Source organism: Coffea eugenioides, chromosome 1, assembly GCF_003713205.1.
Source record: "Coffea eugenioides isolate CCC68of chromosome 1, Ceug_1.0, whole genome shotgun sequence".
NCBI classification, from domain to species: domain Eukaryota; kingdom Viridiplantae; phylum Streptophyta; class Magnoliopsida; order Gentianales; family Rubiaceae; genus Coffea; species Coffea eugenioides.
The window spans coordinates 10,436,838-10,455,394 of record NC_040035.1 but is presented as its reverse complement, the minus strand read 5'-3'; positions in this window follow the sequence as shown (position 1 = coordinate 10,455,394).

Below are 18,557 nucleotides of genomic sequence, written 5' to 3'. Positions count from 1 at the left end.
CCCACTCACAAGATTTCTAACAATATAGAGCTACCCACATGCATCTATAAGCTCACAAGTGCAATACAACTTCCATAAACTAAGATTCAAGAGGTTGATCGTTGATTACCTTCTTAGATGACTAAGCCCATTGTGGGATTTCATAGAGCCCACTCACAAGATTTCTAACAATATAGAGCTACCCACATGCATCTATAAGCTCACAAGTGCAATACAACTTCCATAAACTAAGATTCAAGAGGTTGATCGTTGATTACCTTCTTAGATGACTAAACCAGAAATTTTCTGTCATTTGAAGCTCAAGAAAACTGTGGAAAAGAAGATCATTTCTTAGCTTAAGTTGATCTCCAAGTGGTTAGCAAAGTGTATGTGAATTTTGAAGAGAAAAGTTGCAAGATTTGAAGTGGAATGATGATGGGTTTTGTTCTTCTTTTTCTTGGTGAAGCTCGGCTGTTATGTGGAAGCAAGGAAGTGGCGTTGCTGATGAAGAAGCTTCCTTGTGAAGCTTATAAGTTTGTGGGCAACAATTACTCCAAAAGTCAACTAGGAATAGTGCGCGTATGCGCGCGTTTCGTGCTCGATTCCTCTCGAGTTTGTTTCACTTGTGCACTAAACCTCTAATGCACTTTCATTCATATTATTATTATTCACTCTCAATGGTCTAAAAATAATGGTTTTAAGTCCCTCAATTAATCGCACGCGTGAAAACGCATACTCCCGATTTGTGCGCGATAAAGTGAAATTTTCAAAAAATTCTTATAACGATAGTATCAGTAACTAATACTTGAGTACTTAAACGTAAAAATACCTATTTTGAGACTAATGTATAAGTCTTCAATTTTCCCAGCTGATTGTATTCTCGATTCGATTATTGTCTCTAAACGCGTATTCACTATTCTCACTTAACGAGCTTTCAAAAATAAATTTTCGAATCGAGGCATTTTTAAAGTACTTGTAGGTCATAGTTCCATGTAATTAAATATAAAGAGGTTGAAATAAAATATTCGGAGAAAACGAGTGAATAAATATTTAAATAAGCCATAAAAATAGAATTATAAGTGAGAAAAATTCGGATCCTCACAACCTTTCCTTCTTAATAGAATTTCGTTCTCGAAATTCACACCTAGGATAATATCATACCCTTTTAGCTATGCTTATCAGATCAATCAACAACTTACACTCTCTAACTCGTATCTCATAATTTCTATCCACCCAATTAGCAATCAAATTTTAATTTCCCCTATAGGCGTTTTACTTCCAAGTTGTGGGACAAGCAATCACACTTTATTTATATCATTCATGAAACTAGGGTTTACACAAGAATAATTGGCTCCAGGGTCAATTAAAATTCCAGTTTAAAAGATTCAATCTTGTAGTTCAAAACTCGAATAGAGTGATATATTTTCAATAGAACACTAAGCTTACCAAAATTTTCAGACTTAATTTGTCCAAATCAAGTCAATCACAACCTGTGAGATAAAAATCGAGGGTTTTAATGTATTTTGGATATGTATGTGACAGAATATGATTCAAAATTTCAAAAATAGGGTTAAAGATACAAACTTTTCTTCATAATCCGAAACTAAATTTTCTTAGTAAGAAATTTCAAATAATGTGTCTTGCCACTATCATCAATACATATTGCAATTTCCTCAAATACGTTTAAGAAGATTACTCATGCAACTCAATGTGTGGATATCAAAACACATATATAATAAAATAACATACACATGGAGGATATTTCAAAATTTCCCTTAAAATTTCGAGTTAAGAGTTGTATTTGAGTAAACGTATACTCTAGAAAACACTTTTTAAAAGAAATAAGTAAACATGCAAGTTCATATATGCATAAACTTCAGTCCAACACCTTTATCACCCTTTACCTCTAATTCGAGAGCTAATTTTAATGGTAGATACAGCTCTGTCATTTTCATTTTTTTCGTTACTTTCCAACGCACAGCAAATATTCATTCTTATTCTTAAGAAAATATCCGAGCCTAAGCTCTGTCTGACTTTCAATTCTTAGGCGAGTTCAAAATGTATATACATATATTTAGATATTTACGGGAAAAGGAACAGCAGGCATAGAAGAACTTAATGCATATACAAGTTACAAATACATTTAGAATTAAAAGTATGATTCTTTACATATATCAAAAGTCACAGTACGAGTCGAGAGATCACAAACAAAAAAAGTACATACCAAATCAAGGTCAATAAACAAAAGTAAACATGTGATTATCAAAAGTACATTAATCTCCAAGGCACAAACTCTTAAGTTCTACTCCCATCGTCTCAATACAAAAGATCACAAGTTGTGTTTCACTAGACTAATTGGAACTAGATGATTCCCATTCCCTAACACGTTCAACTTCAATCCCAACACTAGAATCTTCTGGGCTATGATCTTCTCCACCTCCCACTCTTAATTATTATGCCATCTTAGCCAAACGATTTTTGGTTTCCTGTAACTATTCACGTGAAATATCGATTCGTTTTTATTCCCGGCAAATGGAGATCTCAAGTCCTTAGGTTGCCCTCAACTCTTAAGTACTCGGGTACAAGAATAAAAAATAAGGTAATTCACAACTCGAGCCGGCCGGTCCCAAGAGTTAATCACCACATTTGAGATTTCTACCCAACATACATATCTTATTTTCCTCTAAGTATCAAGATAAAGGATTTTATACCTATCACATCCATGATCCATAGTTTCACTCTAGAAGAGCACTTAATCCTTTTCTCATTCACATCATGGGGACCATAACACCACTTGGTCGAAACTTACCCCGCGCAGATACCACGCGAAGCGGTTCAGATTTTCATCCCTGCAAGTGGTCACTTAACTTTCAAATCAATCCCACAGTCTGTTATTCTAAACTTTTAAATCTAGGATACACTACAAAGATCTAAAGCCTAAACTCTGATACCAATTGTGACGCCCCCACTTCTCCCAAGGGCGAACCCAAGGATATCGGCGGGAAACCTGCATAGCTCTTGCCACGACTCGGTACAATCCATAATTCAAAAGCATACTGCGAATAACTTCAATATATATATATTTAAAATACTCCAAAACACTTCATACTTACAATAGTCAACTCTCAAGCTTAATACAACCCAAAAGAATATTTACTACAACCATCTGCTGTAATACAATTTAAAGTTTTCAAAAGAGAACAATCCAGTACTATTCACAAGCACCCTTGGTTTCGAATCCTACTAAAGAAAACAAAAATGTGGAATGAGCTACACAGCCCAATGAGGTTCCCAGACACTCTAGCAGTTCTAATAAATCAAATAATTTGAGAATATCACATGTATGGTTCAAGGTTGCATCTTGGCACTTTAGCATGATACAGTTATCATTGTACGAGTACTTTGAGCATAACATAAGCATGGTTCAAGGTTGCACCTTGACAAATTAGCATGATACAGTTATTACTATGTAAAATAAACACACATTGAAGGATACGGTGTTCCAGTGGAACCATTTCGGTCAATTGCACCTTATAACTTCAGAATCCCCTCGGTTTGTCTGACCATCACCTTATCCCTCCAGTGGTAGTACTCGAGTATACCGAAACGGTGTTCCAGGGTTCCAACCTACCTAACCGAGTCCAGTCCTGGCTTGAGTAGGTTAGTAACCAAGGGCAGGGCCCAGTTCAACTTAGAGCTTACAACATGCACAAGTAATCAAGTAAATCGGTAAACGGTAAAAATTTATCAATTTTGTAGGTCGAGTGAGATGAAGTACACACTCGCCGTAAAATTGTGAAAAAGTTCATGTGAACACGTAATTTATGCTAATCACATAATCAAGTAGTCAAGTAATCAGATAAGCAGGTAATCAAGTAAATAATCAGGTAAACAGTGAATGGTAAACGGTAAATGGTAAATAATCTCGATTAATGGTAAGATTTATCATTTTAGTAGGTCGCCCATTGGCCGTTTCCTACTTTTACCACTTCAGAGTCGAGGAGATTCACTCCAATCGACTTATACAGCCATAGCATAATCAATCATTGAAACACTTCACGTAAATATGCATTTCAAGTATTTCATGTCGAATAATTCAAGTACATTTTACTTAAGTGAGAACGAGTGCGGTAAGGTACACACTCGACTCAAAATAGTGGAAAAATCCATAGAACTATTATCGGTAGCATTTAACAATTAAACACATAATGACCATGGAGTAAACATGTCATAAAACTATTCAAATCACGTATTCCTATATGGAACACTCACCAACCAAAATAAGCGAGTAAAGAAAGTCATCAATGATCCACTTCGGGATTCTCTTCGAGACCTTCTTGATCACTTGAAGAAAAGTGACCAATAATCACCCTCACAATTTCACAATTTCCTTATCAAACAAGAAAGAATGCATACTTACTTTAGAATTCAAGTCAATGTCTTCATAAGGGTTTTATTTTATCGAAAGTTAAGATTCAAAAGTGTGGATTTTAAAGTTACTAAGAAAACTCATATCCTCTACAAAATCGGGTTCAAAATGATAGATTAATATCAAGATAAGAAGTCGAGTTTCCAAAATTTCATTTTCTAAGAAATAAGCAAATTTCGACTTTGTGCGTCAAACTTAGAAAAATCATATCTTACACTCAATAGGTCAAAAAATGGAAAATCTTATACCATTGGAATCTTGTTTCAAAGTAATAAAAGTTCGTAGAAGACACTTTTCTAAGATTCAAAGTGGAAGACACTCAAATTTTGGCTTAAGATGGCTGACTTGGACTCCCAAGACAGATTCGGGTTGGTTTTTTGGCAAATTTTGGAAATTCGGCAAAATTCACACAATGCGAACTAGCCTCCAAAATTTGGAACTCAATTAGAGTTGCAATCAAAGTTTAAACCAAACCAAATGGAACAAGAATTGAAGTTTTGAGCGCCAAGATATAGCAGCCCAAAGTTGACCAAATATTCCTTATTGATCAAGAATTTCCAGCTTTGAAACATGAACTTTGGGACTTCAGATGGACATTGAAATAGACTTGGAATGGCACAAAATTTGGTAGTATTACTCTACCATATAAGAGCTATTCCTCTGTCAAATTTCATATAAAAATTCATTCAGGAAGTCAGTTAACAAAGCCACTAAACTTCCAAGAATTTCCAAGGCAATTTTGCCTTGTACTTCAATTTTCCTTTTTAAAAGCTTTGTTCCACACAATCAACTTCAATTAATTCAAATATTGAAACTAATGTTCCATAAACATCCAATAAGTAATTTAGAAGTAATTGACATCAAGATTTTCAAAATATAACTTCTCAAATCAGATTTGACCATTCGGCCAAGAGAAAAGGAAAATTTTTCAGATTCGAAGAGCAACTTTGGGACATCATTTGTATATCAAAATGGTCTTAGATTGACACCAAAATTGGTACAATTCAACTTCCATATGAGGACTACTCCTCTACCAAATTTAATTTTAAAATTCACACGGGAAGGTAGTGAACTAAACTACCAAATTTCAAGAAAATCCCAAAACCAATCTGTCTTTTGCTTCCTTCTTCATTTTCAAACATTTTGCCCAGTGAAAACGATTCAAATCTGGCCCATGTATAAAACAAAGGTCTAAGAAATATCCAAGATACATTTGGTAGGTGATTAACACCAATAATTTCAAGATCACAAGTTCCAATTCAAAAAGAGTCATTCAACTAGCCAAAAAGAGGGTTTTTCATCACTGAGTCAGTTTCGAAGTTCAGCCACAAATCATTCAATTCAACTTGGAATCGAGCGTAGTCAGTGGGTTGAAAACTAGATTCATAAAGCTACAATTTTTTAGAAGAAATCGTTTTCAAAATCTGTCCACAGCTAGTTCATATTTGAGCATCAATTCGCTGCTCAAAACAGAGCTCCTAGTGTAGACGCGAAACAGGACAGTCATGTTCAAACGATTGGTATGGACTACTCAGGTGGAATCAGAATGTGTATTTTATACCATTGGAAAGCTGGAAATGTCTAGTTTCCATTGCCACAAATGATACTCAATTTTGACATCAGAGCAAAGAGTTATGGCCAAAACAAAATCACTGCCAGAGCAGTACGGGACACAATTCCAGTTTTGATACATTTTCGATATCTCAACTTTTGGCCAACCAAATTGGATGATTTTTGGTGGAAACCTTTCACACAACCCACACAACATATTTACATCAAAAACAAGTCAATTGGACCACAAAAAGTGCACTAAGGGTCACGGCAAAATAGGGGCAGAATCGTCACTTTTGCTCATCTCATTTCCTTTGAGTTTTCTTCCACAATACAACTTATAACCACTTGTTTAACCACTAATTCAACAAAAACAACAACCAATAACATCACATCAGATCATTAAGCCCATTGTGGGATTTCATAGAGCCCACTCACAAGATTTCTAACAATATAGAGCTACCCACAGGCATCTATAAGCTCACAAGTGCAATACAACTTCCATAAACTAAGATTCAAGAGGTTGATCGTTGATTACCTTCTTAGATGACTAAACCAGAAATTTTCTGTCATTTGAAGCTCAAGAAAACTGTGGAAAAGAAGATCATTTCTTAGCTTAAGTTGATCTCCAAGTGGTTAGCAAAGTGTATGTGAATTTTGAAGAGAAAAGTTGCAAGATTTGAAGTGGAATGATGATGGGTTTTGTTCTTCTTTTTCTTGGTGAAGCTCGGCTGTTATGTGGAAGCAAGGAAGTGGCGTTGCTGATGAAGAAGCTTCCTTGTGAAGCTTATAAGTTTGTGGGCAACAATTACTCCAAAAGTCAACTAGGAATAGTGCGCGTATGCGCGCGTTTCGTGCTCGATTCCTCTCGAGTTTGTTTCACTTGTGCACTAAACCTCTAATGCACTTTCATTCATATTATTATTATTCACTCTCAATGGTCTAAAAATAATGGTTTTAAGTCCCTCAATTAATCGCACGCGTGAAAACGCATACTCCCGATTTGTGCGCGATAAAGTGAAATTTTCAAAAAATTCTTATAACGATAGTATCAGTAACTAATACTTGAGTACTTAAACGTAAAAATACCTATTTTGAGACTAATGTATAAGTCTTCAATTTTCCCAGCTGATTGTATTCTCGATTCGATTATTGTCTCTAAACGCGTATTCACTATTCTCACTTAACGAGCTTTCAAAAATAAATTTTCGAATCGAGGCATTTTTAAAGTACTTGTAGGTCATAGTTCCATGTAATTAAATATAAAGAGGTTGAAATAAAATATTCGGAGAAAACGAGTGAATAAATATTTAAATAAGCCATAAAAATAGAATTATAAGTGAGAAAAATTCGGATCCTCACAACCTTTCCTTCTTAATAGAATTTCGTTCTCGAAATTCACACCTAGGATAATATCATACCCTTTTAGCTATGCTTATCAGATCAATCAACAACTTACACTCTCTAACTCGTATCTCATAATTTCTATCCACCCAATTAGCAATCAAATTTTAATTTCCCCTATAGGCGTTTTACTTCCAAGTTGTGGGACAAGCAATCACACTTTATTTATATCATTCATGAAACTAGGGTTTACACAAGAATAATTGGCTCCAGGGTCAATTAAAATTCCAGTTTAAAAGATTCAATCTTGTAGTTCAAAACTCGAATAGAGTGATATATTTTCAATAGAACACTAAGCTTACCAAAATTTTCAGACTTAATTTGTCCAAATCAAGTCAATCACAACCTGTGAGATAAAAATCGAGGGTTTTAATGTATTTTGGATATGTATGTGACAGAATATGATTCAAAATTTCAAAAATAGGGTTAAAGATACAAACTTTTCTTCATAATCCGAAACTAAATTTTCTTAGTAAGAAATTTCAAATAATGTGTCTTGCCACTATCATCAATACATATTGCAATTTCCTCAAATACGTTTAAGAAGATTACTCATGCAACTCAATGTGTGGATATCAAAACACATATATAATAAAATAACATACACATGGAGGATATTTCAAAATTTCCCTTAAAATTTCGAGTTAAGAGTTGTATTTGAGTAAACGTATACTCTAGAAAACACTTTTTAAAAGAAATAAGTAAACATGCAAGTTCATATATGCATAAACTTCAGTCCAACACCTTTATCACCCTTTACCTCTAATTCGAGAGCTAATTTTAATGGTAGATACAGCTCTGTCATTTTCATTTTTTTCGTTACTTTCCAACGCACAGCAAATATTCATTCTTATTCTTAAGAAAATATCCGAGCCTAAGCTCTGTCTGACTTTCAATTCTTAGGCGAGTTCAAAATGTATATACATATATTTAGATATTTACGGGAAAAGGAACAGCAGGCATAGAAGAACTTAATGCATATACAAGTTACAAATACATTTAGAATTAAAAGTATGATTCTTTACATATATCAAAAGTCACAGTACGAGTCGAGAGATCACAAACAAAAAAAGTACATACCAAATCAAGGTCAATAAACAAAAGTAAACATGTGATTATCAAAAGTACATTAATCTCCAAGGCACAAACTCTTAAGTTCTACTCCCATCGTCTCAATACAAAAGATCACAAGTTGTGTTTCACTAGACTAATTGGAACTAGATGATTCCCATTCCCTAACACGTTCAACTTCAATCCCAACACTAGAATCTTCTGGGCTATGATCTTCTCCACCTCCCACTCTTAATTATTATGCCATCTTAGCCAAACGATTTTTGGTTTCCTGTAACTATTCACGTGAAATATCGATTCGTTTTTATTCCCGGCAAATGGAGATCTCAAGTCCTTAGGTTGCCCTCAACTCTTAAGTACTCGGGTACAAGAATAAAAAATAAGGTAATTCACAACTCGAGCCGGCCGGTCCCAAGAGTTAATCACCACATTTGAGATTTCTACCCAACATACATATCTTATTTTCCTCTAAGTATCAAGATAAAGGATTTTATACCTATCACATCCATGATCCATAGTTTCACTCTAGAAGAGCACTTAATCCTTTTCTCATTCACATCATGGGGACCATAACACCACTTGGTCGAAACTTACCCCGCGCAGATACCACGCGAAGCGGTTCAGATTTTCATCCCTGCAAGTGGTCACTTAACTTTCAAATCAATCCCACAGTCTGTTATTCTAAACTTTTAAATCTAGGATACACTACAAAGATCTAAAGCCTAAACTCTGATACCAATTGTGACGCCCCCACTTCTCCCAAGGGCGAACCCAAGGATATCGGCGGGAAACCTGCATAGCTCTTGCCACGACTCGGTACAATCCATAATTCAAAAGCATACTGCGAATAACTTCAATATATATATATTTAAAATACTCCAAAACACTTCATACTTACAATAGTCAACTCTCAAGCTTAATACAACCCAAAAGAATATTTACTACAACCATCTGCTGTAATACAATTTAAAGTTTTCAAAAGAGAACAATCCAGTACTATTCACAAGCACCCTTGGTTTCGAATCCTACTAAAGAAAACAAAAATGTGGAATGAGCTACACAGCCCAATGAGGTTCCCAGACACTCTAGCAGTTCTAATAAATCAAATAATTTGAGAATATCACATGTATGGTTCAAGGTTGCATCTTGGCACTTTAGCATGATACAGTTATCATTGTACGAGTACTTTGAGCATAACATAAGCATGGTTCAAGGTTGCACCTTGACAAATTAGCATGATACAGTTATTACTATGTAAAATAAACACACATTGAAGGATACGGTGTTCCAGTGGAACCATTTCGGTCAATTGCACCTTATAACTTCAGAATCCCCTCGGTTTGTCTGACCATCACCTTATCCCTCCAGTGGTAGTACTCGAGTATACCGAAACGGTGTTCCAGGGTTCCAACCTACCTAACCGAGTCCAGTCCTGGCTTGAGTAGGTTAGTAACCAAGGGCAGGGCCCAGTTCAACTTAGAGCTTACAACATGCACAAGTAATCAAGTAAATCGGTAAACGGTAAAAATTTATCAATTTTGTAGGTCGAGTGAGATGAAGTACACACTCGCCGTAAAATTGTGAAAAAGTTCATGTGAACACGTAATTTATGCTAATCACATAATCAAGTAGTCAAGTAATCAGATAAGCAGGTAATCAAGTAAATAATCAGGTAAACAGTGAATGGTAAACGGTAAATGGTAAATAATCTCGATTAATGGTAAGATTTATCATTTTAGTAGGTCGCCCATTGGCCGTTTCCTACTTTTACCACTTCAGAGTCGAGGAGATTCACTCCAATCGACTTATACAGCCATAGCATAATCAATCATTGAAACACTTCACGTAAATATGCATTTCAAGTATTTCATGTCGAATAATTCAAGTACATTTTACTTAAGTGAGAACGAGTGCGGTAAGGTACACACTCAACTCAAAATAGTGGAAAAATCCATAGAACTATTATCGGTAGCATTTAACAATTAAACACATAATGACCATGGAGTAAACATGTCATAAAACTATTCAAATCACGTATTCCTATATGGAACACTCACCAACCAAAATAAGCGAGTAAAGAAAGTCATCAATGATCCACTTCGGGATTCTCTTCGAGACCTTCTTGATCACTTGAAGAAAAGTGACCAATAATCACCCTCACAATTTCACAATTTCCTTATCAAACAAGAAAGAATGCATACTTACTTTAGAATTCAAGTCAATGTCTTCATAAGGGTTTTATTTTATCGAAAGTTAAGATTCAAAAGTGTGGATTTTAAAGTTACTAAGAAAACTCATATCCTCTACAAAATCGGGTTCAAAATGATAGATTAATATCAAGATAAGAAGTCGAGTTTCCAAAATTTCATTTTCTAAGAAATAAGCAAATTTCGACTTTGTGCGTCAAACTTAGAAAAATCATATCTTACACTCAATAGGTCAAAAAATGGAAAATCTTATACCATTGGAATCTTGTTTCAAAGTAATAAAAGTTCGTAGAAGACACTTTTCTAAGATTCAAAGTGGAAGACACTCAAATTTTGGCTTAAGATGGCTGACTTGGACTCCCAAGACAGATTCGGGTTGGTTTTTTGGCAAATTTTGGAAATTCGGCAAAATTCACACAATGCGAACTAGCCTCCAAAATTTGGAACTCAATTAGAGTTGCAATCAAAGTTTAAACCAAACCAAATGGAACAAGAATTGAAGTTTTGAGCGCCAAGATATAGCAGCCCAAAGTTGACCAAATATTCCTTATTGATCAAGAATTTCCAGCTTTGAAACATGAACTTTGGGACTTCAGATGGACATTGAAATAGACTTGGAATGGCACAAAATTTGGTAGTATTACTCTACCATATAAGAGCTATTCCTCTGTCAAATTTCATATAAAAATTCATTCAGGAAGTCAGTTAACAAAGCCACTAAACTTCCAAGAATTTCCAAGGCAATTTTGCCTTGTACTTCAATTTTCCTTTTTAAAAGCTTTGTTCCACACAATCAACTTCAATTAATTCAAATATTGAAACTAATGTTCCATAAACATCCAATAAGTAATTTAGAAGTAATTGACATCAAGATTTTCAAAATATAACTTCTCAAATCAGATTTGACCATTCGGCCAAGAGAAAAGGAAAATTTTTCAGATTCGAAGAGCAACTTTGGGACATCATTTGTATATCAAAATGGTCTTAGATTGACACCAAAATTGGTACAATTCAACTTCCATATGAGGACTACTCCTCTACCAAATTTAATTTTAAAATTCACACGGGAAGGTAGTGAACTAAACTACCAAATTTCAAGAAAATCCCAAAACCAATCTGTCTTTTGCTTCCTTCTTCATTTTCAAACATTTTGCCCAGTGAAAACGATTCAAATCTGGCCCATGTATAAAACAAAGGTCTAAGAAATATCCAAGATACATTTGGTAGGTGATTAACACCAATAATTTCAAGATCACAAGTTCCAATTCAAAAAGAGTCATTCAACTAGCCAAAAAGAGGGTTTTTCATCACTGAGTCAGTTTCGAAGTTCAGCCACAAATCATTCAATTCAACTTGGAATCGAGCGTAGTCAGTGGGTTGAAAACTAGATTCATAAAGCTACAATTTTTTAGAAGAAATCGTTTTCAAAATCTGTCCACAGCTAGTTCATATTTGAGCATCAATTCGCTGCTCAAAACAGAGCTCCTAGTGTAGACGCGAAACAGGACAGTCATGTTCAAACGATTGGTATGGACTACTCAGGTGGAATCAGAATGTGTATTTTATACCATTGGAAAGCTGGAAATGTCTAGTTTCCATTGCCACAAATGATACTCAATTTTGACATCAGAGCAAAGAGTTATGGCCAAAACAAAATCACTGCCAGAGCAGTACGGGACACAATTCCAGTTTTGATACATTTTCGATATCTCAACTTTTGGCCAACCAAATTGGATGATTTTTGGTGGAAACCTTTCACACAACCCACACAACATATTTACATCAAAAACAAGTCAATTGGACCACAAAAAGTGCACTAAGGGTCACGGCAAAATAGGGGCAGAATCGTCACTTTTGCTCATCTCATTTCCTTTGAGTTTTCTTCCACAATACAACTTATAACCACTTGTTTAACCACTAATTCAACAAAAACAACAACCAATAACATCACATCAGATCATTAAGCCCATTGTGGGATTTCATAGAGCCCACTCACAAGATTTCTAACAATATAGAGCTACCCACAGGCATCTATAAGCTCACAAGTGCAATACAACTTCCATAAACTAAGATTCAAGAGGTTGATCGTTGATTACCTTCTTAGATGACTAAACCAGAAATTTTCTGTCATTTGAAGCTCAAGAAAACTGTGGAAAAGAAGATCATTTCTTAGCTTAAGTTGATCTCCAAGTGGTTAGCAAAGTGTATGTGAATTTTGAAGAGAAAAGTTGCAAGATTTGAAGTGGAATGATGATGGGTTTTGTTCTTCTTTTTCTTGGTGAAGCTCGGCTGTTATGTGGAAGCAAGGAAGTGGCGTTGCTGATGAAGAAGCTTCCTTGTGAAGCTTATAAGTTTGTGGGCAACAATTACTCCAAAAGTCAACTAGGAATAGTGCGCGTATGCGCGCGTTTCGTGCTCGATTCCTCTCGAGTTTGTTTCACTTGTGCACTAAACCTCTAATGCACTTTCATTCATATTATTATTATTCACTCTCAATGGTCTAAAAATAATGGTTTTAAGTCCCTCAATTAATCGCACGCGTGAAAACGCATACTCCCGATTTGTGCGCGATAAAGTGAAATTTTCAAAAAATTCTTATAACGATAGTATCAGTAACTAATACTTGAGTACTTAAACGTAAAAATACCTATTTTGAGACTAATGTATAAGTCTTCAATTTTCCCAGCTGATTGTATTCTCGATTCGATTATTGTCTCTAAACGCGTATTCACTATTCTCACTTAACGAGCTTTCAAAAATAAATTTTCGAATCGAGGCATTTTTAAAGTACTTGTAGGTCATAGTTCCATGTAATTAAATATAAAGAGGTTGAAATAAAATATTCGGAGAAAACGAGTGAATAAATATTTAAATAAGCCATAAAAATAGAATTATAAGTGAGAAAAATTCGGATCCTCACAACCTTTCCTTCTTAATAGAATTTCGTTCTCGAAATTCACACCTAGGATAATATCATACCCTTTTAGCTATGCTTATCAGATCAATCAACAACTTACACTCTCTAACTCGTATCTCATAATTTCTATCCACCCAATTAGCAATCAAATTTTAATTTCCCCTATAGGCGTTTTACTTCCAAGTTGTGGGACAAGCAATCACACTTTATTTATATCATTCATGAAACTAGGGTTTACACAAGAATAATTGGCTCCAGGGTCAATTAAAATTCCAGTTTAAAAGATTCAATCTTGTAGTTCAAAACTCGAATAGAGTGATATATTTTCAATAGAACACTAAGCTTACCAAAATTTTCAGACTTAATTTGTCCAAATCAAGTCAATCACAACCTGTGAGATAAAAATCGAGGGTTTTAATGTATTTTGGATATGTATGTGACAGAATATGATTCAAAATTTCAAAAATAGGGTTAAAGATACAAACTTTTCTTCATAATCCGAAACTAAATTTTCTTAGTAAGAAATTTCAAATAATGTGTCTTGCCACTATCATCAATACATATTGCAATTTCCTCAAATACGTTTAAGAAGATTACTCATGCAACTCAATGTGTGGATATCAAAACACATATATAATAAAATAACATACACATGGAGGATATTTCAAAATTTCCCTTAAAATTTCGAGTTAAGAGTTGTATTTGAGTAAACGTATACTCTAGAAAACACTTTTTAAAAGAAATAAGTAAACATGCAAGTTCATATATGCATAAACTTCAGTCCAACACCTTTATCACCCTTTACCTCTAATTCGAGAGCTAATTTTAATGGTAGATACAGCTCTGTCATTTTCATTTTTTTCGTTACTTTCCAACGCACAGCAAATATTCATTCTTATTCTTAAGAAAATATCCGAGCCTAAGCTCTGTCTGACTTTCAATTCTTAGGCGAGTTCAAAATGTATATACATATATTTAGATATTTACGGGAAAAGGAACAGCAGGCATAGAAGAACTTAATGCATATACAAGTTACAAATACATTTAGAATTAAAAGTATGATTCTTTACATATATCAAAAGTCACAGTACGAGTCGAGAGATCACAAACAAAAAAAGTACATACCAAATCAAGGTCAATAAACAAAAGTAAACATGTGATTATCAAAAGTACATTAATCTCCAAGGCACAAACTCTTAAGTTCTACTCCCATCGTCTCAATACAAAAGATCACAAGTTGTGTTTCACTAGACTAATTGGAACTAGATGATTCCCATTCCCTAACACGTTCAACTTCAATCCCAACACTAGAATCTTCTGGGCTATGATCTTCTCCACCTCCCACTCTTAATTATTATGCCATCTTAGCCAAACGATTTTTGGTTTCCTGTAACTATTCACGTGAAATATCGATTCGTTTTTATTCCCGGCAAATGGAGATCTCAAGTCCTTAGGTTGCCCTCAACTCTTAAGTACTCGGGTACAAGAATAAAAAATAAGGTAATTCACAACTCGAGCCGGCCGGTCCCAAGAGTTAATCACCACATTTGAGATTTCTACCCAACATACATATCTTATTTTCCTCTAAGTATCAAGATAAAGGATTTTATACCTATCACATCCATGATCCATAGTTTCACTCTAGAAGAGCACTTAATCCTTTTCTCATTCACATCATGGGGACCATAACACCACTTGGTCGAAACTTACCCCGCGCAGATACCACGCGAAGCGGTTCAGATTTTCATCCCTGCAAGTGGTCACTTAACTTTCAAATCAATCCCACAGTCTGTTATTCTAAACTTTTAAATCTAGGATACACTACAAAGATCTAAAGCCTAAACTCTGATACCAATTGTGACGCCCCCACTTCTCCCAAGGGCGAACCCAAGGATATCGGCGGGAAACCTGCATAGCTCTTGCCACGACTCGGTACAATCCATAATTCAAAAGCATACTGCGAATAACTTCAATATATATATATTTAAAATACTCCAAAACACTTCATACTTACAATAGTCAACTCTCAAGCTTAATACAACCCAAAAGAATATTTACTACAACCATCTGCTGTAATACAATTTAAAGTTTTCAAAAGAGAACAATCCAGTACTATTCACAAGCACCCTTGGTTTCGAATCCTACTAAAGAAAACAAAAATGTGGAATGAGCTACACAGCCCAATGAGGTTCCCAGACACTCTAGCAGTTCTAATAAATCAAATAATTTGAGAATATCACATGTATGGTTCAAGGTTGCATCTTGGCACTTTAGCATGATACAGTTATCATTGTACGAGTACTTTGAGCATAACATAAGCATGGTTCAAGGTTGCACCTTGACAAATTAGCATGATACAGTTATTACTATGTAAAATAAACACACATTGAAGGATACGGTGTTCCAGTGGAACCATTTCGGTCAATTGCACCTTATAACTTCAGAATCCCCTCGGTTTGTCTGACCATCACCTTATCCCTCCAGTGGTAGTACTCGAGTATACCGAAACGGTGTTCCAGGGTTCCAACCTACCTAACCGAGTCCAGTCCTGGCTTGAGTAGGTTAGTAACCAAGGGCAGGGCCCAGTTCAGCTTAGAGCTTACAACATGCACAAGTAATCAAGTAAATCGGTAAATGGTAAAAATTTATTAATTTTGTAGGTCGAGTGAGATGAAGTACACACTCACCATAAAATTGTGGATAAGTTCATGTGAATACGTAATTTACGCTAATCACATAATCAAGTAGTCAAGTAATCAGGTAAGCAAGTAATCAGGTAAATAATCAGGTAAACGGTGAACCGTAAACGGTAAACGGTAAACGGTAAATGGCAAATAATCTCGGTTAATGGTAAGATTTATCATTTTAGTAGGTTGTCCATTGGCCGTTTCCTACTTTTACCACTTAAGAGTCAAGGAGATTCACTCCAATCGACTTATGCAGCCATAGCATAATCAATTATTGAAACAATTCACGTAAATATGCATTTCAAGTATTTCATGTCGAATAATTCAAGTACATTCTACTTAAGTGAGAACGAGTGCGGTAAGGTACACACTCGACTCAAAATAGTGGAAAAGTCCATAGAACAATTATCGGTAGTATTTAACAATTAAACACATAATGACCATGGAGTAAACATGTCATAAAACTATTCGAATCACGTATTCCTATATGGAACACTCACCAACCAAAATAAGCGAGTAAAGAAAGTCATCAATGATCCATTTCGGGATTCTCTTCAAGACCTTCTTGATTACCTGAAGAAAAGTGACCAATAATCACTCTTACAATTTCACAATTTCTTTATCAAACAAGAAAGAATGCATACTTGCTTTAGAATTCAAGTCAATGTCTTCATAAGGGTTTTATTTTATCAAAAATTAAGATTCAAAAGTGTGGATTTTAAAGTTACTGAGGAAACTCATATCCTCTACGAAATCGGGTTCAAAATGATAGATTAATATCAAGATAAGAAGTTGAGTTTCCAAAATTTCATTTTCTAAGAAATCGGCAAATTTCGACTTTGTGCGTCAAACTTAGAAAAATCATATCTTGCACTCAATAGGTCGAAAAATGAAAAATCTTATACCATTGGAATTTTGTTTCAAAGTAAAAGTTTCTAGAAGACACTTTTCTAAGATTCAAAATGGAAGACACTCATATTTTGGCTTAAGTTGGCTGACTAGGACTCCCAAGACAGATTCGGGTAGATTTTTGGCAAATTTTGGAAATTCGGCAAAATTCACACAATGCAAACTAGCCTCCGAAATTTGGAACTCAATTAGAGTTGCAATCAACGTTTATACCAAACCAAACGGAACAAGAATTGAAGTTTTGAGCGCCAAGATATAGCAGCCCAAAGTTGACCAAATATTCCTTATTGATCAAGAATTTTCAGATTTGAAACATGAACTTTGGGACTTCATTTGGACATTGAAATAGACTCGGAATGGCACAAAATTTGGTAGTATTACTCTACCACATAAGAGCTATTCCTTCGTCAAATTTCATATAAAAATTCATTCGGAAAGTTAGTTAACAAAGCCACTGAACTTCCAAGAATTTCCAAGGCAATTTTGCTTTGTACTTCAATTTTTCTTTTTAAAAGCTTTGTTCCACACAATCAACTTCAATTAATTCAAATATTGAAACTAATGTTCCATAAACATCCAATAAGTAATTTAGAAGTAATTGACATCAAGGTTTTTGAAATATAACTTCCCAAATCAGATTTGACCATTCGGCCAAGAGAAAAGGAAAATTTTTCAGATTCGAAGAGCAACTTTGGGACATCATTTGTATATCAAAATGGTCTTAGATTGACACCAAAATTGGTACAATTCAACTTCCATATGAGGACTACTCCTATACCAAATTTCATTTTAAAATTCACACGGGAAGGTAGTGAACTAAACTACCAAAATTCAAGAAAATCCCAAGACCAATCTGTCTTTTGTTCCTTCTTCATTTTCAAACATTTTGCCTAGTGAAAATGATTCAAATCTGGCCCATTTATGAAACAAAGGTCTAAGAAATATCCAAGATACATTTTATAGGTGATTAACACCAAGAATTTCAAGATCACAAGTCCCAATTCAAAAAGAGTCATTTAACTAGCCAAAAAGAGGATTTTTCATCACTAAGTCAGTTTCGAAGTTCAGCCACAAATCATTCAATTCAACTTGGAATCGAGCGTGGTCAGTGGCGTTGAAAACTAGATTCATAAAGATACAATATTTTAGAAGAAATCGTTTTCAAAATCTATCCACAGCTAGCTCATATTTGAGCATCAATTTGCTGCTCAAAACAGAGCTTCCAGTGTAGACGCTAAACATGACAGTCATGTTCAAATAATTCGTATGGACTATTCAGGTGGAATCAGAATGAGCATTTTATACCGTTGGGAATGTCTAGTTTCCATTGCTGCAAATGGTACACGATTTTGATATCGGAGCAAAGAGTTATGGCCAAAACAAAATCACCGCCAGAGCAGTAC